Genomic DNA, 21,165 nt, shown 5'->3' on the forward strand with positions numbered 1-21,165 from the left:
TTGCAAAGTTAGTTGAAATTGCATACTCTATCTGAATCATGACAGTTTCATTTCTCTCTAATTTTGACTTTCATGTACTGTTTGGAGCAGGGTTAAAATACAACCGAATGTTAATATGTAAGATATTTTCATAGTGCAATATCATCCAGAATGTAATAAAAACAATTTCAATATAATCATCACTTGACTGAAATCTAGTCCATAGACACATAACTGCTAAAACAAACCATAGCAATAATTCATATTTCTAAACAACTCTCAAGCAAATGCCATCCTGCTAAAATGTTACTGAGAATGGCTCTAAGTTTATTTGTAACATGTAATGTTTAATAGTTTAGTGGCAGGTCCTTGGCAAAAACTTATTGCAGCCACACATTAAGGACTAGATTACAAGTGGAGCTCTAAATATCGCTTTGTGCATTGGTATTACAAGTTAACAGCAATGTGAAGCATTGCGCTCACAAAAGTGCGCTTGCATGGGCTCCAATGGGAGCCTCATTCTGATCCCGTCAGAGACGGCATCAGAACTAAAGCACAGCGAAGAGGGTAAGTCGCGCAGTGATTGCAGCATTTATAAATATACATGTATATGCTGATATACATATATATATTTAGGTGTTAATATGTGTATATACACATGTTAACACACACACACACACATATATATATATATATATATATATATATATATATATATATATATATATATATATATATATATATATATATATATATATACAAAACACGGAAGGGAACTGCACTCTCATACTGGACCGGGTACACATCCCATGACCCTGCAACATGCTCAGCCCTGGGTGCCACTGGCACTCACAGGAAGCTGTGCTGCTCCCAGAGTCACAGGCAGTTAACACCAGTCAGGTCTGGGTGCAAGAACCATAGGGAAAATTACAAAACAAATTAATACAACACACAAAGAAAACCCAGCACTCACTTACAAGCTCTCAGCTAAGATTTAAAAGCAAAAATGGAAAGGTTAGTTACCCTTCCCTTGTTCACAGTTTGTTTGGATTTGAAAGCTTGCATTGTGTGGCTGTTTTAGGGTCCCAGGTATTGGAAAGGACCTTGACGAGGTACCTGGGCTTGTCCCATTTGGCCAGATGCGGTAACTAACCTTTCCATTTTTGTTTTTAAATCTTAGCTGAGAGCTTGTAAGTGAGTGCCAGTGGCACCCAGGGCTGAGCATGTTGCAGGGTCATGGGATGTGTACCCGGTCCAGTATGAGAGTGCAGTTCCCTTCCGTGTTTTGTATATGTCTAGGGTGATTACATATTCCTGTGCACCCTTCCCTTGTTCCCAGTTTGTTTGGATTTAAAAGCTTGCATTGTGTGGCTGTTTTAGGGTCCCAGGTATTGGAAAGGACCTTGACGAGGTACCTGGGCTTGTCCCATTTGGCCAGATGCGGTAACTAACCTTTCCATTTTTGCTTTGAAATCTTAGCTGAGAGCTTGTAAGTGAGTGCTGGGTTTTCTCTGTGTGTTGTATTAATTTGTTTTGTAATTTTCCCTATGGTTCTTGCACCCAGACCTGACTGGGGTTAACTGCCTGTGACTCTGGGAGCAGCACAGCTTCCTGTGAGTGCCAGTGGCACCCAGGGCTGAGCATGTTGCAGGGTCATGGGATGTGTACCCGGTCCAGTATAAGAGTGCAGTTCCCTTCCGTGTTTTGTATATGTCTAGGGTGATTACATATTCCTGTGCACCCTTCCCTTGTTCCCAGTTTGTTTGGATTTGAAAGCTTGCATTGTGTGGCTGTTTTAGGGTCCCAGGTTTTGGAAAGGACCTTAACGAGGTACCTGAGCTTGTCCCATTTGGCCAGATGCGGTAACTAACCTTTCCATTTTTGCTTTTAAATCTTAGCTGAGAGCTTGTAAGTGAGTGCTGGGTTTTCTCTGTGTGTTGTATATATATATATATGTATATAGATATATATATACTGTATATACTGTATATAGTAGAACACAGGAGAGCACTCTCACTTCTCAGCTTAGCTGCCAGGGTGCTAGTACAGGATAAATAAAAGTAACAAAAACTCGCTTTTATATATATATATATATATATATATATATATATATATATATATATATATATATATATATATATATATATATATATATATATATATATATATATATATATATATATATATAAAACAAAAACTTGCACTCGCTGGTCTTTTAAACACACTTTTTACTGTGTGAAAATAGTGACGTTTCGGGGACAAAATATCCCCTTCCTCAGACACCTGAGGAAGGGGATATTTTGCCCCCGAACTGTCACTATTTTTTCACAGTAAAAAGTGTGTTTAAAAGACCAGCGAGTGCAAGTTTTTGTTATATATATATATATATATATATATATATATATATATATATATATATATATATATATATATATATATATATAAAAGCGCATATACATATATATTTACTGGGAACACACAGTTCCCATAGCCAGCAATTTAAAGGCACTTTTCAGAGCTGGGTTTTTTCTAACACCTCACTCCCACCAACTTTAAAGCCCCAAACTACCTAGTGCAGTTGTTTTTTTATTAAAGGGCATTTAGGCACTATTAGAAAATTAACCAGAGATCAGATGTCTGGTTAATTTTCTGAGCGCTAATTGCTACCGTGAGATTGCAGTAGCAATAACCAGCCACTTGTAATGGCTGGTTAATTATCGCAGTCCCGCAAACGGGCAAATTTGCATGCGATAATTTAGCGCTCCACTTGTAATCTAGCCCTAATATTTGTATTGTATGCAGACTATATTTCTTCACTTGTATCCATTGTTATCTAGCAGTCTCTCCACTACGAGCTAGATTACAGATGGAGCGCTAATTAATGCTCCTGCTCGAGTGTTAATTTCGCTAGAAGTAAGCTAAAGTGGAGTGGTAAAAGTAAACAGTTTTTGCTCACAACGCTAACCTGATGATGAGCGCAAAAAGCCAAAGTTAGAATATCACGTACATGTTCACGTAATTCCCCCATAGAAGTCAATGGGGAAAAAAAAATAACCCGATCTCATATTCTTATGTGCGCTAACTAAACAGGAAAATATGAATATTTCACATTCCAATGTTCTTCACATAGTAGAATATGTTCTATTTGTTCATAAATACGTATTTCTACATATATCTTATGGGTTTTTTTGTTACAATACAGGTGAAACTCAAAAAATTAGAATATTGTGCAAAAGTTCATTTATTTCACTAATGCAACTTAAAAGGTGAAACTAATATATGAGATAGACTCATTACATGCAAAACAAGATAGTTCAAGCCGTGATTTGTCATAATTGTGATGATTATGGCTTACAGCTCATGAAAACCCCAAATCCACAATCTCAGAAAATTATAATATTACATGCAATCAATAAAACAAGGATTGTACATAGAACAATATTGGACCTCTGAAAAGTATAAGCATGCATACTGTATGTACTCAGTACTTGGTTTGGGCCCCTTTTGCAGCAATTACTGCCTCAATGCGGCGTGGCATGGAAGCTATCAGCCTGTGGCACTGCTGAGGTGTTATGGAAGACCAGGATGCTTCAATAGCGGCCTTCAGCTCTTCTGCATTGTTCAGTCTCATGTTTCTCATCTTTCTCTTGGCAATGCCCCATATATTCTCTATGGGGTTCAGGTCAGGCGAGTTTGCTGGCCAATCAAGCACAGTAATCCCACGGTCATTGAACCAGGTTTTGGTGCTTTTGGCAATGTGGGCAGGTGCCAAGTCCTACTGGAAAATGAAGGCAGCAACCCCATAGAGCTCGTCTGTGGAAGGAAGCATGAAGTGCTCCAAAATCTCCTGGTAGACGGCTTGACCCTGGACTTAATGAAGCACAGTGGACCAACACCAGCAGATGACATGGCTCCCCAAATCAACACAGACTGTGGAAACTTCACACTGGACTTCAAGCATCTTACAATGTGTGCCTCTCCATTCTTCCTCCATACTCTGGGTCCTTGGTTTCCAAATGAGATGCAAAATTTGCTCTCATCAGATAAGAGGACTTTGGACCACTGAGCAACAGACCGGGTCTGTTTTTCTTTAGCCCAGGTAAGAAGCTTCTGACGTTGTTTGTTGTTAAGGAGTGGCTTGACAAGAGGAATACGACATTTGAAGCCCATGTCCAGGATCCATCTGTGTGTGGTGGCTCTTGATGCACTGACTCCAGCCTCAGTCCACTCCTTGTGAAAGTCCCCAACACTTTTGAATGGCCTTTTCCTGACAATCCTCTCCAGGCTGCGGTCATCCCTGCTGCTTGTGCACCTTTTTCTTCCACACTTTTCCCTTCCACATAACTTTCTATTAATGTGCTTTGATACAGCACTTTGGGAACATCCAACTTCTTTTGCAATTACCTTTTGAGGCTTTCCCTCCTTATGGAGGGTGTCAATGATGGTTTTCTGCACAACTGTCAGGTCAGCAGTCTTTCCCATGATTGTGATTCCTACTGAACCAGCTTAATTAGCTGATTAGAGAGGGACACTTTGAGCCTAGAATATTGCACCTTTTCACAATATTCTAATTTTCTGAGATTGTGGATTTGGGGTTTTCAATCATGATCTGTAAGCCATAATCATCACAATTATGACAAATCATAGCTTGAACTATCTTGCTTTGCATGTAATGAGTCTATCTCATATATTAGTTTTACCTTTTAAGTTGCATTAGTGAAATAAATGAACTTTTGCACAACATTCTAATTTTTCGAGTTTCACCTGTATATATACAGTATATGCATATCTATACATAAGGATACAAAAAAGGAGAAGAGCACTGATTCTATTCAAATGTAGAGTATGTATTTTAAAGGGACACTGAACCCAAATTTTTTCTTTTGTGATTCAGATAGAGCATGCAATTTTAAGCAACTTTCTAATTTACTCCTATTATCATTTTTCTTCGTTCTCTTGCTATCTTTATTTGAAAAAGAAGACATCTAAGCTTTTTTTTTGGTTCAAGGACTCTGGACAGCACTTTTTTATTGGTGGATTAATTTATCCACCAATCAGCAAGGACAACCCAGGTTGTTCACCAAAAATGGGCCGTCATCTAAACTTACATTCTTGCATTTCAAATAAAGATACCAAGAGAATGAAGAAAATTTGATACTAGGAGTAAATTAATTAATGAATTAAATTAATTTAATTAAAATTGTATGCTCTATCTGAATCAAGAAAGAAACAATTTGGGTTCAGTGTCCCTTTAATGTAGCCTCACACGCTATTGTGAATACTCACAAGATATATGATATAAAACAGCACATCACAGAAAATAAAGATTCTATCATGGTCAAAATTCTATCATGGTCATAATTTCAAATATATGCTGTATAATTATTTGTGGAAATGTATACTAATGAGTAGGGATGGGCGAATGTTTTACAACATTCGAAAAATGTTAACACATTCGTTTGTTTCGAATTTCGAATGTTTGTACAACATTCTAACATTCGTTTCATGTATTTGAATTATGCAATATTCTAATTCGAAAAATTTGAATTTATATATTTGTAATATTATTTCTAATGCTTTCTTTAAATGTAATATTCAAAATATGCAATATTCGAATTCGAAAAATTCAAATTTACATTTTTGTAATAGTAATTCTAATGCTTTATTTAAATGTAATATTCGAATTATGAAATATCTGAATACAAAAAATTTAAATTTATATATATATGTAATAGTATTTCTAATGCTTTCTTTAAATGTAATATTCAAATGATCCAATATTCGAAATAGAAACATTCGAATTGATATATTTGTATCTATTATGTATCAATTTATTTAATTCCCTACCCCATGAACTATTGATCTTCTGAATAGTATTTGTTAAATCGAATGTTACAATCGAAATTTCGAATATGAACATTCGATCTAATTATGAACATTCGAATTTGAAAGTGACATTCAAAAACTGTAAATAGCATTTGATTATAGAATTTTTGAGATTATTCGTTCTTGTCAACATTCGATTATGTAAATCGAATGTCTACAATAATATTTGTTCTAACATTCGAATTCTAATATAAACACATTCGCCCATCCCTACTAATGAGCATGACTGTTATTTTTTCCAGAAAATGTGGAAACCCTAATTATAGCATTTGGCCAAAGGGTGATAAGACCAGGAAGTGCATAACCTACAGCCACATATGCTAGTTCCCAACACACTAAGAACAAAAAAGGGTGTCACAGTCACCTGTAATCCCTTTAAGACACATACAAAACACAGAAGTGGAATGGACTACACTCTCAAACCTGCACTCTTAAACTGGAGTGCAAACACACCCCTTGTCAATGGCAAAGGTCACAGCATTGGGTGCTCACAAGGCACTCACAGGTGTCACTCAGACAGTTAACCCTAGATAGGATTAGGTGCAGAGCCCAATAGGAGACTGATTAGGCTATATTGCTTTTGTTTCTTAGCAACCACCAAATACAGATGTTGCCAAGCAGAAAAAGAGTGTGGTTAACATCTACCGTACTCTGCAAGAGAGGAGTCACAAACTTATGTGCCGATGTGTCAGCAATACTTCACTTTGTAACAGGTTTGGCGTTTCTATATTTAAGTTATACTTGCAGCCACATTTTCACTGTCCTGTGTTTTCTCTCAATGATATTATTATAAAGAACAAGAATACAAGTTGGTATGTAAGTGTTTCCTTTCTCCATTCCAAAATATTTGTAGGAATTTTGGGAGCTGTATAAAAAAAAACATAATTAAAAGTTCTCAAATTCTAATGTAGTAGCTATCCCTTGTTGTGTTTTCCACCTTGTGTATAATATTAAAAGGCTATAAAAGTCATAATTATTTATTAATCATCAATTAAACACTGAATAGTAAAAAAAATAAAAAAAATTAGGGATATATTACAAGTGGAGCACTAAATTATTTTGCGCCTGCAAATTTGCCCATCATTACAATATTAGATCTCTGGTTAATTTTCTAAAAATGCCCCAAATGCCCTAGGCAGTTTTGGGGCTTTAAAGTTGGCAGGAGTGGGGTGTCTTTACATTGCAGTCTATGGGAACTGTGTGTTCCCTGTAAATATATATGTATATAAGCATATACATGCTCCCGTGCATTGCAAACACGAGGTCGTGTTCGCATTGCGCCTAACTTGTAATTCCAGCGCACATTAGTGTGCACTGGTATTACAAATTGGAACAGAAATATCGCTTCAGTGAAAGCGATATATTGCGCTCCACTTATAATCTGGCCCTTAATGTTTTAAAGGAACATGAAACCCAATTTTTTTCTTTCATGATTGAGAAAGAGCATGCAATTTCTTTCATGTAATTAGCAAGAGTCCATGAGCTAGTGACGTATGGGATATACATTCCTACCAGGAGGGGCAAAGTTTCCCAAACCTCAAAATGCCTATAAATACACCCCTCACCACACCCACAATTCAGTTTTACAAACTTTGCCTCCGATGGAGGTGGTGAAGTAAGTTTGTGCTAGATTCTACGTTGATATGCGCTCCGCAGCAAGTTGGAGCCCGGTTTTCCTCTCAGCGTGCAGTGAATGTCAGAGGGATGTGAGGAGAGTATTGCCTATTTGAATGCAGTGATCTCCTTCTACGGGGTCTATTTCATGGGTTCTCTGTTATCGGTCGTAGAGATTCATCTCTTACCTCCCTTTTCAGATCGACGATATACTCTTATATATACCATTACCTCTGCTGATTCTCGTTTCAGTACTGGTTTGGCTTTCTACAAACATGTAGATGAGTGTCCTGGGGTAAGTAAATCTTATTTTCTGTGACACTCTAAGCTATGGTTGGGCACTTTGTTTTTAAAGTTCTAAATATATGTATTCAAACATTTATTTGCCTTGACTCAGAATGTTCAACTTTCCTTATTTTTCAGACAGTCAGTTTCATATTTGGGATAATGCATTTGATTTAATCATTTTTTTCTTACCTTCAAAAATTTGACTCTTTTTCCCTGTGGGCTGTTAGGCTCGCGGGGGCTGAAAATGCTTCATTTTATTGCGTCATTCTTGGCGCGGACTTTTTTGGCGCAAAAATTCTTTTCGTTTCCGGCGTCATACGTGTCGCCGGAAGTTGCGTAATTTTTTGACGTTATTTTGCGCCAAAAATGTCGGCATTCCGGATGTGGCGTCATTTTTGGCGCCAAAGCATTTAGGCGCCAAATAATGTGGGCGTCTTATTTGGCGCTAAAAAATATGGGCGTCGCTTTTGTCTCCACATTATTTAAGTCTCATTTTTCATTGCTTCTGGTTGCTAGAAGCTTGTTCTTTGGCATTTTTTCCCATTCCTGAAACTGTCATTTAAGGAATTTGATCAATTTTGCTTTATATGTTGTTTTTTCTCTTACATATTGCAAGATGTCTCACGTTGCATCTGAGTCAGAAGATACTACAGGAAAATCGCCGTCTAGTGCTGGATCTACCAAAACTAAGTGTATCTGCTGTAAACTTTTGGTAGCTATTCCTCCAGCTGTTGTTTGTATTGATTGTCATGACAAACTTGTTAATGCAGATAATATTTCCTTTAGTAAAGTACCATTGCCTGTTGCAGTTCCTTCAACATCTAAGGTGCAGAATGTTCCTGATAACATAAGAGATTTTGTTTCTGAATCCATAAAGAAGGCTATGTCTGTTATTTCTCCTTCTAGTAAACGTAAAAAATCTTTTAAAACTTCTCTCCCTACAGATGAATTTTTAAATGAACATCATCATTCTGATTCTGATGACTCTTCTGGTTCAGAGGATTCTGTCTCAGAGGTTGATGCTGATAAATCTTCATATTTATTTAAAATGGAATTTATTCGTTCTTTACTTAAAGAAGTTCTAATTGCTTTAGAAATAGAGGATTCTGGTCCTCTTGATACTAATTCTAAACGTTTGGATAAGGTATTTAAATCTCCTGTGGTTATTCCAGAAGTTTTTCCTGTTCCTAATGCTATTTCTGCAGTAATTTCCAAAGAATGGGATAAATTGGGTAATTCATTTACTCCTTCTAAACGTTTTAAGCAATTATATCCTGTGCCGTCTGACAGATTAGAATTTTGGGACAAAATCCCTAAAGTTGATGGGGCTATTTCTACCCTTGCTAAACATACTACTATTCCTACGTCAGATGGTACTTTGTTTAAGGATCCTTTAGATAGGAAAATTGAATCCTTTCTAAGAAAAGCTTATCTGTGTTCAGGTAATCTTCTTAGACCTGCTATATCTTTGGCTGATGTTGCTGCAGCTTCAACTTTTTGGTTGGAAACTTTAGCGCAACAAGTAACACATCATGATTCTCATGATATTATTATTCTTCTTCAGCATGCTAATAATTTTATCTGTGATGCCATCTTTGATATTATCAGAGTTGATGTCAGGTTTATGTCTCTAGCTATTTTAGCTAGAAGAGCTTTATGGCTTAAGACTTGGAATGCTGATATGGCTTCTAAATCAACTCTACTTTCCATTTCTTTCCAGGGTAACAAATTATTATTTCAACTGTTACTGGTGGGAAAGGAACTTTTTTACCACAGGATAAAAAATCTAAAGGTAAAAACAGGGCTAATAATCGTTTTCGTTCCTTTCGTTTCAACAAAGAACAAAAGTCTGATCCTTCATCCTCAGGAGCAGTTTCTGTTTGGAAACCATCTCCAATTTGGAATAAATCCAAGCCAGCCAGAAAGGCAAAGCCTGCTTCTAAGTCCACATGAAGGTGCGGCCCTCATTCCAGCTCAGCTGGTAGGGGGCAGGTTACGTTTTTTCAAAGAAATTTGGATCAATTCTGTTCACAATCTTTGGATTCAGAACATTGTTTCAGAAGGGTACAGAATTGGTTTCAAGATGAGAACTCCTGCAAAGAGATTTTTTCTTTCCCGTGTCCCAGTAAATCCAGTAAAAGCTCAAGCATTTCTGAATTGTGTTTCAGATCTAGAGTTGACTGGAGTAATTATGCCAGTTCCAGTTCAGGAACAGGGGATGGGGTTTTATTCAAATCTCTTCATTGTACCAAAGAAGGAGAATTCCTTCAGACCAGTTCTGGATCTAAAAATATTGAATCGTTATGTAAGGATACCAACGTTCACGATGGTAACTGTAAGGACTATCTTGCCTTTTGTTCAGCAAGGGAATTATATGTCCACAATAGATTTACAGGATGCATATCTGCATATTCCGATTCATCCAGATCATTATCAGTTCCTGAGATTCTCTTTTCTGGACAAGCATTACCAGTTTGTGGCTCTGCCATTTGGCCTAGCTACAGCTCCAAGAATTTTTACAAAGGTTCTCGGTGCCCTTCTGTCTGTAATCAGAGAACAGGGTATTGTGGTATTTCCTTATTTGGACGATATCTTGGTACTTGCTCAGTCTTTACATTTAGCAGAATTTCATACGAATCGACTTGTGTTGTTTCTTCAAGATCATGGTTGGAGGATCAATTTACCAAAAAGTTCATTGATTCCTCAGACAAGGGTAACCTTTCTGGGTTTCCAGATAGATTCAGTGTCCATGACTCTGTCTTTAACAGACAAGAGACGTCTAAAACTGATTGCAGCTTGTCGAAACCTTCAGTCACAATCATTCCCTTCGGTAGCCTTATGCATGGAAATTCTAGGTCTTATGACTGCTGCATCGGACGCGATCCCCTTTGCTCGTTTTCACATGCGACCTCTTCAGCTTTGTATGCTGAATCAATGGTGCAAGGATTACACAAAGATATCTCAATTAATATCTTTAAAACCGATTGTTCGACACTCTCTAACGTGGTGGACAGATCACCATCGTTTAATTCAGGGGGCTTCTTTTGTGCTTCCGACCTGGACTGTTATTTCAACAGATGCAAGTCTCACAGGTTGGGGAGCTGTGTGGGGATCTCTGACGGCACAAGGAGTTTGGGAATCTCAGGAGGTGAGATTACCGATCAATATTTTGGAACTCCGTGCAATTTTCAGAGCTCTTCAGTTTTGGCCTCTTCTGAAGAGAGAATCGTTCATTTGTTTTCAGACAGACAATGTCACAACTGTGGCATACATCAATCATCAAGGAGGAACTCACAGTCCTCTGGCTATGAAAGAAGTATCTCGAATTTTGGTTTGGGCGGAATCCAGCTCCTGTCTAATCTCTGCGGTTCATATCCCAGGTGTAGACAATTGGGAAGCGGATTATCTCAGTCGCCAAACGTTGCATCCGGGCGAATGGTCTCTTCACCCAGAGGTATTTCTTCAGATTGTTCAAATGTGGGAACTTCCAGAAATAGATTTGATGGCGTCCCATCTAAACAAGAAACTTCCCAGGTATCTGTCCAGATCCCGGGATCCTCAGGCGGAAGCAGTGGATGCATTATCACTTCCTTGGAAGTATCATCCTGCCTATATCTTTCCGCCTCTAGTTCTTCTTCCAAGAGTAATCTCCACGATTCTGAAGGAATGCTCGTTTGTTCTGCTGGTAGCTCCGGCATGGCCTCACAGGTTTTGGTATGCGGATCTTGTCCGGATGGCCTCTTGCCAACCGTGGACTCTTCCGGTTAGACCAGACCTTCCGTCACAAGGTCCTTTTTTCCATCAGGATCTGAAATCCTTAAATTTAAAGGTATGGAGATTGAACGCTTGATTCTTCGTCAAAGAGGTTTCTCTGACTCTGTGATTAATACTATGTTACAGGCTCGTAAATCTGTATCTAGAGAGATATATTATAGAGTCTGGAAGACTTATATTTCTTGGTGTATTTCTCATCATTTTTCTTGGCATTCTTTTAGAATACCGAGAATTTTACAGTTTCTTCAGGATGGTTTAGATAAAGGTTTGTCCGCAAGTTCCTTGAAAGGACAAATCTCTGCTCTTTCTGTTCTTTTTCACAGAAAGATTGCTATTCTTCCTGATATTCATTGTTTTGTACAAGCCTTGGTTCGTATAAAACCTGTCTTTAAGTCAATTTCTCCTCCTTGGAGTTTGAATTTGGTTCTGGGGGCTCTTCAAGCTCCTCCGTTTGAACCTATGCATTCATTGGACATTAAATTACTTTCTTGGAAAGTTTTGTTCCTTTTGGCCATCTCTTCTGCCAGAAGAGTTTCTGAATTATCTGCTCTTTCTTGTGAGTCTCCTTTTCTGATTTTTCATCAGGATAAGGCGGTGTTGCGAACTTCTTTTGAATTTTTACCTAAAGTTGTGAATTCCAACAACATTAGTAGAGAAATTGTGGTTCCTTCATTATGTCCTAATCCTAAGAATTCTAAGGAGAAATCGTTGCATTCTTTGGATGTTGTTAGAGCTTTGAAATATTATGTTGAAGCTACTAAATCTTTCCGAAAGACTTCTAGTCTATTTGTTATCTTTTCCGGTTCTAGAAAAGGCCAGAAAGCTTCTGCCATTTCTTTGGCATCTTGGTTGAAATCTTTAATTCATCTTGCCTATGTTGAGTCGGGTAAAACTCCGCCTCAGAGAATTACAGCTCATTCTACTAGGTCAGTTTCTACTTCCTGGGCGTTTAGGAATGAAGCTTCGGTTGATCAGATTTGCAAAGCAGCAACTTGGTCCTCTTTGCATACTTTTACTAAATTCTACCATTTTGATGTATTTTCTTCTTCTGAAGCAGTTTTTGGTAGAAAAGTACTTCAGGCAGCGGTTTCAGTTTGAATCTTCTGCTTATGTTTTTCGTTAAACTTTATTTTGGGTGTGGATTATTTTCAGCAGGAATTGGCTGTCTTTATTTTATCCCTCCCTCTCTAGTGACTCTTGTGTGGAAAGATCCACATCTTGGGTAATCATTATCCCATACGTCACTAGCTCATGGACTCTTGCTAATTACATGAAAGAAAACATAATTTATGTAAGAACTTACCTGATAAATTCATTTCTTTCATATTAGCAAGAGTCCATGAGGCCCGCCCTTTTTTTGTGGTGGTTATGATTTTGTATAAAGCACAATTATTTCAATTCCTTATTTTATATGCTTTCGCACTTTTTTATCACCCCACTTCTTGGCTATTCGTTAAACTGAATTGTGGGTGTGGTGAGGGGTGTATTTATAGGCATTTTGAGGTTTGGGAAACTTTGCCCCTCCTGGTAGGAATGTATATCCCATACGTCACTAGCTCATGGACTCTTGCTAATATGAAAGAAATGAATTTTATCAGGTAAGTTCTTACATAAATTATGTTTTTAAACAACTTTCCAATTTACTTCTATTAACTAATTTGCTTAATTATCTTGATATCCTTTGCTGAAACGCATATCTAGATAGGCTCAGTAGCTGTTGATTGGTGGGTGCACATAAATGCTTTGTATGATTGGCTCACCCATGTGCATTGCTATTTCTTAAACAAAGAATATCTAAAGAATGAAGCAAATTAGGTAATAGAAGTAAATTGGAATCTTATTTAAAATTGTATTCTCTATCTGAATCATGAAAGAAAAAAATTGGGTTTAGTGTCCCTTTAAGCACATTTATTAAGACCATTTTTATTTTCAGGGCTTTTCTATTTCAGAGCAGTCTAGTAATACACCACTTCTAAAGCTTGTTGAAGTTATTTTTTTTTTATGCTGTGGCTAATCAGAAACTGCTCTATGGAAATATATGTCAATCAAGATTGTAAGCACAATTTTCCAACATTAATTACAAAAATGTAATTAATGTAAATAATCCATGTACATGTTATTTTTTTTCTATGATTATTTAGACATTTTGGGTTAGATTACAAACTGAGTGCAGCTGATTATACATAGTGCATTATTTTGTGTTCTGCTGTGTATGATCAATAGCGCTTGATTTGAAATTACAAGTGGTTGGTTAAATTGTTTAAAGGGACAGTCTACACCAGAATTTCTATTGTTTAAAAAGATAGATAATCCCTTTATTACCCATTCCCCAGTTTTGCATAACCAACACAGTTATAATAATACACTTTTTACCTCTGTGATTACCTTGTATCTAAGCCTCTGCAGACTTCCCCCTTATTTCAGTTCTTTTGACAGACTTGCATTTTAGCCAATCAGTGCTGACTCACAAATAACTCCCCAGTTAGCACAATGTCATCTATAGTGAGTGAGCACAATGTCATCTATATGGCACACATGAACTAACGCCTTCTGTCAAAACCTGTCAAAATGCATTCAGATAAAAGGCGGCCTTCAAGGGCTAAGAAATTAGCATGTGAACCGTCTAGGTTTAGCTTTAAACTAAGAATACCAAGAGAACAAAGCAAATTTGATGATAAAAGTAAATTGGAAAGTTGTTTAAAATGACATGCCCTTTATAACAGATGATACATACATGACACACTCTGTTCTTTCAATCCCGTCCCCCTGATATTGCAAGTCATCAGCTAAGTTTTGTGCTGGTGAAAACCTGGTATTAACTATTATCTTTTTTCAAATATGCTTTAAAATGAAATAGAAAAAATTAATTAAAGGGACATAAAACCCCAAAATTTTAATTAATGATTCAGATAGAACATACAATTTTGAACAATTTTCCAATTTACTTTTATTAGCAAAATGTCTTTGTTTTCTTGTTAACCTTTGTTGAAAACTAGGGATGTAAGTTCAGGAGTGTGCACGTATCTGGAACACTATATGGCAGCAGTTTTGCTAAAATGTTATACATTATCAGGAGCACTAGATGGCAGCACTATTTCATGTTATTTAGTGCTTCACGCATGTGCACGCTACCTGCCTAGGTATTTCTTCAACAAAGAATAACATGAGAATGAATCAAATTTGATAATAGAAGTAAATTGGAAACGTTTTCAAAATGTTATTCTCTATCTAAATAATAATAGAAAAATGTTGGAATTCATATCCCTTTAACCCCTTAATGACCGAGGACGTGCAGGGTACGTCCTCTTAAAAAAGTCACTTAACGACCAAGGACGTACCCTGCACGTCCTCGGTTTGTAAAGCAGCTGGAAGCGATCCTGATCACTTCCAGCTGTTTTCCGGATATTGCAGGATGCCTCGATATTGAGGCATCCTGCAATAACATTTTTTACCCCTCCGGTGCAGAGAGAGCCACTCTGTGGCCCTCTCTGCACCGGACATCGATGGCCACATTCGTTGGTGGGTGGGAACTGAAGTGGGAGGTGGGTGGGCGGCCATCGATGGCTTCTTAGTCAGAGAGGGGGGCGGGATCGGGGGCGGTATCGCCGGGGGCGCGCGCGTGCACGGGGGGTGGCGGGCGGGCGCGTGCACGGGGCGGGAGCGGGTGGGAACCGCTACACTACAGAAAAAAGTTACAAGTAAATTGTAAAAAAAAAATGAAAATAAACTTATTTTTTTAAAAGCATCTAAGGGATCAGGAAGGGGTGGGGGGTTGGTATTGGGGGGGGGGAGCTACACTACAGAAAAGGGACATTTTTTTAATAATAACAGCATATTTTTCACTAAAATGGGTACTGGCAGACAGCTGCCAGTACCCAAGATGGCGCACATTAAGTCAGAGGGGGAGGCTTAGAGAGCTGTTTGGTGGGGGATCAGTGAGGTTGGGGGCTAAGGGGGATCCTACACATAAGCATATGTAAATATGCTAAACAAAATGCACAAAAAAGCCAAAATTTTCCTTTTATTTTAGTACTGGCAGAGTTTCTGCCAGTACTTAAGATGGCGGGGACATTTGTGGGGTAGGGGATGGAAGAGAGATGTTTGGGAGGGATCAGGGGGTCTGATGTTTCAGGTGGGAGGCTGATCTCTACGCTAAAGCTAAAATTAACCCTGCAAGCTCCCTACAAGCTACCTAATTAACCCCTTCACTGCTAGCCATAATACACGTGTGATGCCCAGCGCCATTTAGCAGCATTCTAATTACCAAAAAGCAACGCCAAAGTCATATATGTCTGCTATTTCTGAACAAAGGGGATCCCAGAGAAGCATTTACAACCATTTGTGCCATAATTGCACAAGCTGTTTGTAAATGATTTCAGTGAGAAACCTAAAATTGTGAAAAATTTAACGTTTTTTTTAATTTGATCGCATTTGGCGGTGAAATGGTGGCATGAAATATACCAAAATGGGCCTAGATCAATACTTGGGGTTGTCTACTACACTACACTAAAGCTAAAAATACCCCAAAAAGCTCCTTACATGCTTCCTAATTAACCCCTTCACTGCTGGGCATAATACACGTGTGGTGCGCAGTGGCATTTAGCGGCCTTCTAATTACCAAAAAGCAATGCCAAAGCCATATATGTCTGCTATTTCTGAACAAAGGGGATCCCAGAGAAGAATTTACAACCATTTATGCCATAATTGCACAAGCAGTTTGTAAATAATTTCAGTGAGAAACTGAAAGTTTGTGAAAAAATTTGTGAAAAAGTGAACGATTTTTTGTATTTGATCGCATTTGGCGGTGAAATGGTGGCATGAAATATACCAAAATGGGCCTAGATCAATACTTTGGGATGTCTTCTAAAAAAAAATATATACATGTCAATGGATATTCAGGGATTCCTGAAAGATATCAGTGTCCCAATGTAACTAGCGCTAATTTTGAAAAAAAGTGGTTTGAAAATAGCAAAGTGCTACTTGTATTTATGGCCCTATAAGTTACAAAAAAAGCAAAGAAGATGTAAACATTGGGTATTTCTAAACTCAGGACAAAATTTAGAAACTATTTAGCATGGGTGTTTTTTGGTGGTTGTAGATATGTAACAGATTTTGGGGTTCAAAGTTAGAAAAAGTGTGTTTTTTTCCATTTTTCCTCATATTTTATAAATTATTTTATAGTAAATGATAAGATATGATGAAAATAATGGTATTTTTAGAAAGTCCATTTAATGGCGAGAAAAACGGTATATAATATGTGTGGGTACAGTAAATGAGTAAGAGGAAATTTTCAGCTAAACACAAACACAGCAGAAATGTAAAAATAGCCTTGGTCCCAAACGGACAGAAAATGGAAAAGTGCTCTGGTCACTAAGGGGTTAAGGTTAAATTAAAGGGACACTGAACTCAAATTATATCAGGATTTAGATAGAGCATGCAATTTTAAGTAACTTTCTAATTTACTCCTATTATCATTTTTTTCATTCTCTTGCTATTTTTATTTGAAAAGCAAGAATGTAAGTTTAGAAGCCGGCCCATTTCTGGTTCACAACCTGGCTTGTGCTTGCTGATTGGTGGCTAAATGCTGTCCAGGGTCTGAACCAAAAATTGTCTGGCTCCTTAGCAAGAGAACGAAGAAAATTTGATTATAGGAGTAAATTAGAAAGTTGCTTAATATTGCATGCGCTATAGAATCATGAAAGAAAAAAGAAAAAAATTGGGTTTAGTATCCCTTTAAAGGGACAGTCTAGTATAAATTAAACTTTCATTATTCATATAGGACTTTTAATTTTAATCAACTTTCCAATTTACTTTTATCATCAAATGTACTTGTTTCTCTTGGTATTCTTAGTTTAAACTAAACATAGGTAGGCTCATATGCTAATTTCTAAGCCTTTGAGGGCTGCCTCTTATCACATGCTTTTTAAATCTCTTTTCAACACAAAGAGACAGAAAGTACATGTGGGCCATATAGATAACACTGTGTTCAGGCACAGGGGGTTATTTAAGATTTAGCACAAAGCAATGTTAAATGCAAGACAATAGATAATAAACAGTCACAGTCATGTGATCAGGGGGCTGGAAGAAGGTTCCTAGATACAAGATAATCACAGAGGTAAAAAGTATATTAATATAACTGTGTTGGTTATGCAAAACTGGGGAATGGGTTATAAAGGGATTATCTATCTTTTAAAACAATAACAATTCCATGGTTAACTGTCCCTTTAAGGTTTCAGAAATTGGGGGAAATGGTTAATAATAAAAATAAGGTTTGAGGTTTTGTGGAACAAGGGGTTGGGAAAGTGTATGTATATAAAAATTACTAGTCCACTCAATGTAAAACACTAGTTTTCAAACATTTCCTCAGGCCTCCCTAACAACCCAGATATTGATGATATCTGAACTAGAGCACAGGTGAAACAATCAGCTGATTAGTAACCATGACAACCCTTAAAATCTGACCTGTTAGGGAGGTCTGAGGACAGGTTGGAAAATTAGTGACGTATAAAGATAGGAAGAAGTCCTATTTTATAATTTTCCTCAGCAATTTCTTACTCATTTGGGACTAGAGTAGTAGTGGAGTCTAATTTTGACTGGAATTTCCCTTTAAGTATTATAAAGTCAAACTTTATATTAAAGGGGCATTCTGATACTAAAGGTCATGCTGTAATGAATATTATGTACAGTATGTTTTGCGTCAAAACATTGCTTTAATTTGCATTTGTCAGTGGAGTTCTCTTCCCACGGCTACAAAACTCACACTAAAGAGAGGAAATGTCACTTATGTTTAAACCTCAAAGAATTAAACATATTTTTTTTCTCTCTGAAAATTTCAAGTGGTTTGTATTAATTCTTTTTTTAAGCCTTCTGTTTGACAGGTTGCAGAGAACAAATTTTTACTGTGCATATAATTATTAATAGTTAGAAAAACAGGCAATGTCAGTGTGGGAATAAGATCAGTCACTTCAGTCACATTGGTTCCCATTCTCCCAGAATACTTGGTCCTTCTTTCTCTACTGAGGGTGAACAGAGATAAACTAATATGTGCTTTGGAATGAAGAGCTGTTTGTATCTTAAATAAATAGTGCATTTATGTAAAGTTGCAGAAGTATGATGAAAAAGCCTGGCTTGTTTAGAGTTTAAATGTTGTGGTTTGACAGAAACACTTGTTTATTGACAATTGGAGGATGCAGTCCCTCAAGATACTTAGTTTACAAGCAGCTTGATCAATCCTCCTTTCTGAATTTTTTCGTTTTTTTTTTTCCTCAGTTATGTTTCCATCATTTAAAGGGACGTAAACATTGCAAAAAGAAAATGCTCGAATATGTTATGCACTATTTTGTTGTATATAACTGTGGGTTTATTATTAGTTAAATGGACACTGAACCCAATTTTTTTCTTTTGTGATTCAGATAGAGCATGAAATTTTAAGCAACTTTCTCATTTACTCCTATTATCAAATTGTCTTTATTCTCTTGATATCTTTATTTGAAATGCAAGAATGTAAGTTTAGATGCCGGCCCATTTTTGGTAAACAAGCTGGGTTGTCCTTGCTGATTAGTGGATAAATTCATCCACCAATAAAAAAAGTGATGTCCAGAGTCCGAACAAAAAAAAAACACAGCTTAGATACCTTCTTTTTCAAATACAGATAGCAAGAGAACGAATAAAACTTGATAATAGGAATAAATTAGAAAGTTGCTTAAAATTGCATGCTCTATCTGAATCACGAAAGAAAAATTTTTGGGTCCAGTGTCCCTTTAATGTCAGCTCCAGAGTATCAATGCACAATGACAAGAGACAAATGTGTGTGGCCACCAATTACCAGATGGCTTCCAGTAGTGTAGGATATGTCCATATTCTTTTCAACAGAGGATTCCAAGAGTACAAATAAAAAATTTGATATTAGTGTTTTATAATTACGTTTTATCTGAACCAGAGATGTTTAATTTTTACTTTCCTATCTCTTTAAGCTACTCTAAAAGTTAATTAGCAAATTCCTTATTAACGTGAGAGAAATTCGATTTTGAGCATAAGCTGTAGTCGTGTATTTTGGCCAAGGACATAGCTAAAAGATATTTTACAAATCGTGATCGGAGATTCACTTAGTGTTAATTATTCTTTTATTTTAATTTGCTGCTTTTAGATGTTGCTAAAAAAAGGGTCTGCAAAAGAATTAAAGGGATAGTGTATAGGGAATTGTATTTCTTACCTTTAATTTGTTCCCAACAATCCATTTGCTCTCTTCCTCTATCTCTCTCTCTCACTCTCTCTCTTTGTGTGTCTCTCTCTCTCACTCTGTCTTTTTGTCTCTCTTTCTCTCTCTTTTTTTGTCTCTCTCTTTTTGTCTCTCTTTCTCTATATCTCTTCTTGTTTCCCTTTCTCTCTCTCTTTCTCTTTCTCTGTCTCTCTATGTCTCTCTCACTCTCTCTCTTTGTATCTCTCTTTCTCTCTCTCTCTCTTTGTATCTCTCTTTCTCGCTCTCTCTCTCTCTTTTTGTGTCTTTCTTTCTCTCTCTCTCTCTTTGTGTGTCTCTCTATCTTTGTGTCTCACTGTCTCTCTTTCTCTCTCTTTGTGGCTCTCTCTCTTTGTGTCTCTCTTTTTCTCTCTCTATCTTTCTCTCTCTCTCTTTGTGTCTCTCTCTTTCTCTCTTTCTCTCTCTCTCTCTCTCTCTCTCTCTCTCTCTCTTTGTGTCTCTCTCTCTTTGTGTCTCTCTCTTTCTCTTTGTCTCTTTCTCTCTCTCTCTTTATGTTTCTTTCTCTCTCTCTCTCTCTCTCTCTCTCTCTCTCTCTCTCTCTCTCTCTATCTCTCTCTCTCTTTCTCTCTCTCTCTTTCGCTCTCTCTTTGTGTCTCTCTCTTTCTCTTTGTCTCTTTCTCTCTCTCTCTCTTTATGTTTCTCTTTCTCTCTCTCTCTCTCTCTCTCTCTCTCTCTCTCTCTCTCTCTCTCTCTCTCTCTCTCTCTCTCTCTCTCTCTCTCTCTCTCTTTGTGTCTCTCTTTCTCTCTCTCTTTGTGTCTCTCTTTCTCTCTCTCTCTCTCTCTCTCTCTTTCTCTCTCTCTTTGTGTCTCTCTTTTTCTCTTTGTCTCTCTCTCTTTATGTTTCTCTTTCTCTCTCTCTCTCTCTCCCTGTCTCTCTCTCTCTCTCTCTCTCTCTCTTTGTGTCTCTCTCTCTCTCTCTCTTTGTGTCTCTTTTTATATAGTAACATAGTAGATGAGGTTGAAAAAAAGACAGAAGTCCCTCAAGTTCAACCTATACCAATCTAATATACTTGCAAAAAAGCTCCAGTTGATTTTAAATGAATCCCATTAAAACAAAGGTTACCAATTTAACACAAGCAATCATATCCCTGAATTCTATGTCTTCCTTTTTCTCCTTTCTCTTTCTCTAGTTTTCTCTTACTTTATCTTTCTCATCACCCCTGATATAAAACCCCTCTCTAAATTTTGTTGTTACTATTTGCACATCTTTCTTAAAATCTACCCCTCACTAACACCATCAAAGCATTAACTCACTCAATAAACTTTGCTTTATCTATTTCCAGTCTCCAGGTTCAACCTCTTCAATTTTTTTAAAATGTTGTAGCAGATTTGTCCACATTACCTATTACTCTACATTGACTGCTTTG

This window comes from Bombina bombina, chromosome 2, assembly GCF_027579735.1.
Source record: "Bombina bombina isolate aBomBom1 chromosome 2, aBomBom1.pri, whole genome shotgun sequence".
Taxonomy (NCBI): domain Eukaryota; kingdom Metazoa; phylum Chordata; class Amphibia; order Anura; family Bombinatoridae; genus Bombina; species Bombina bombina.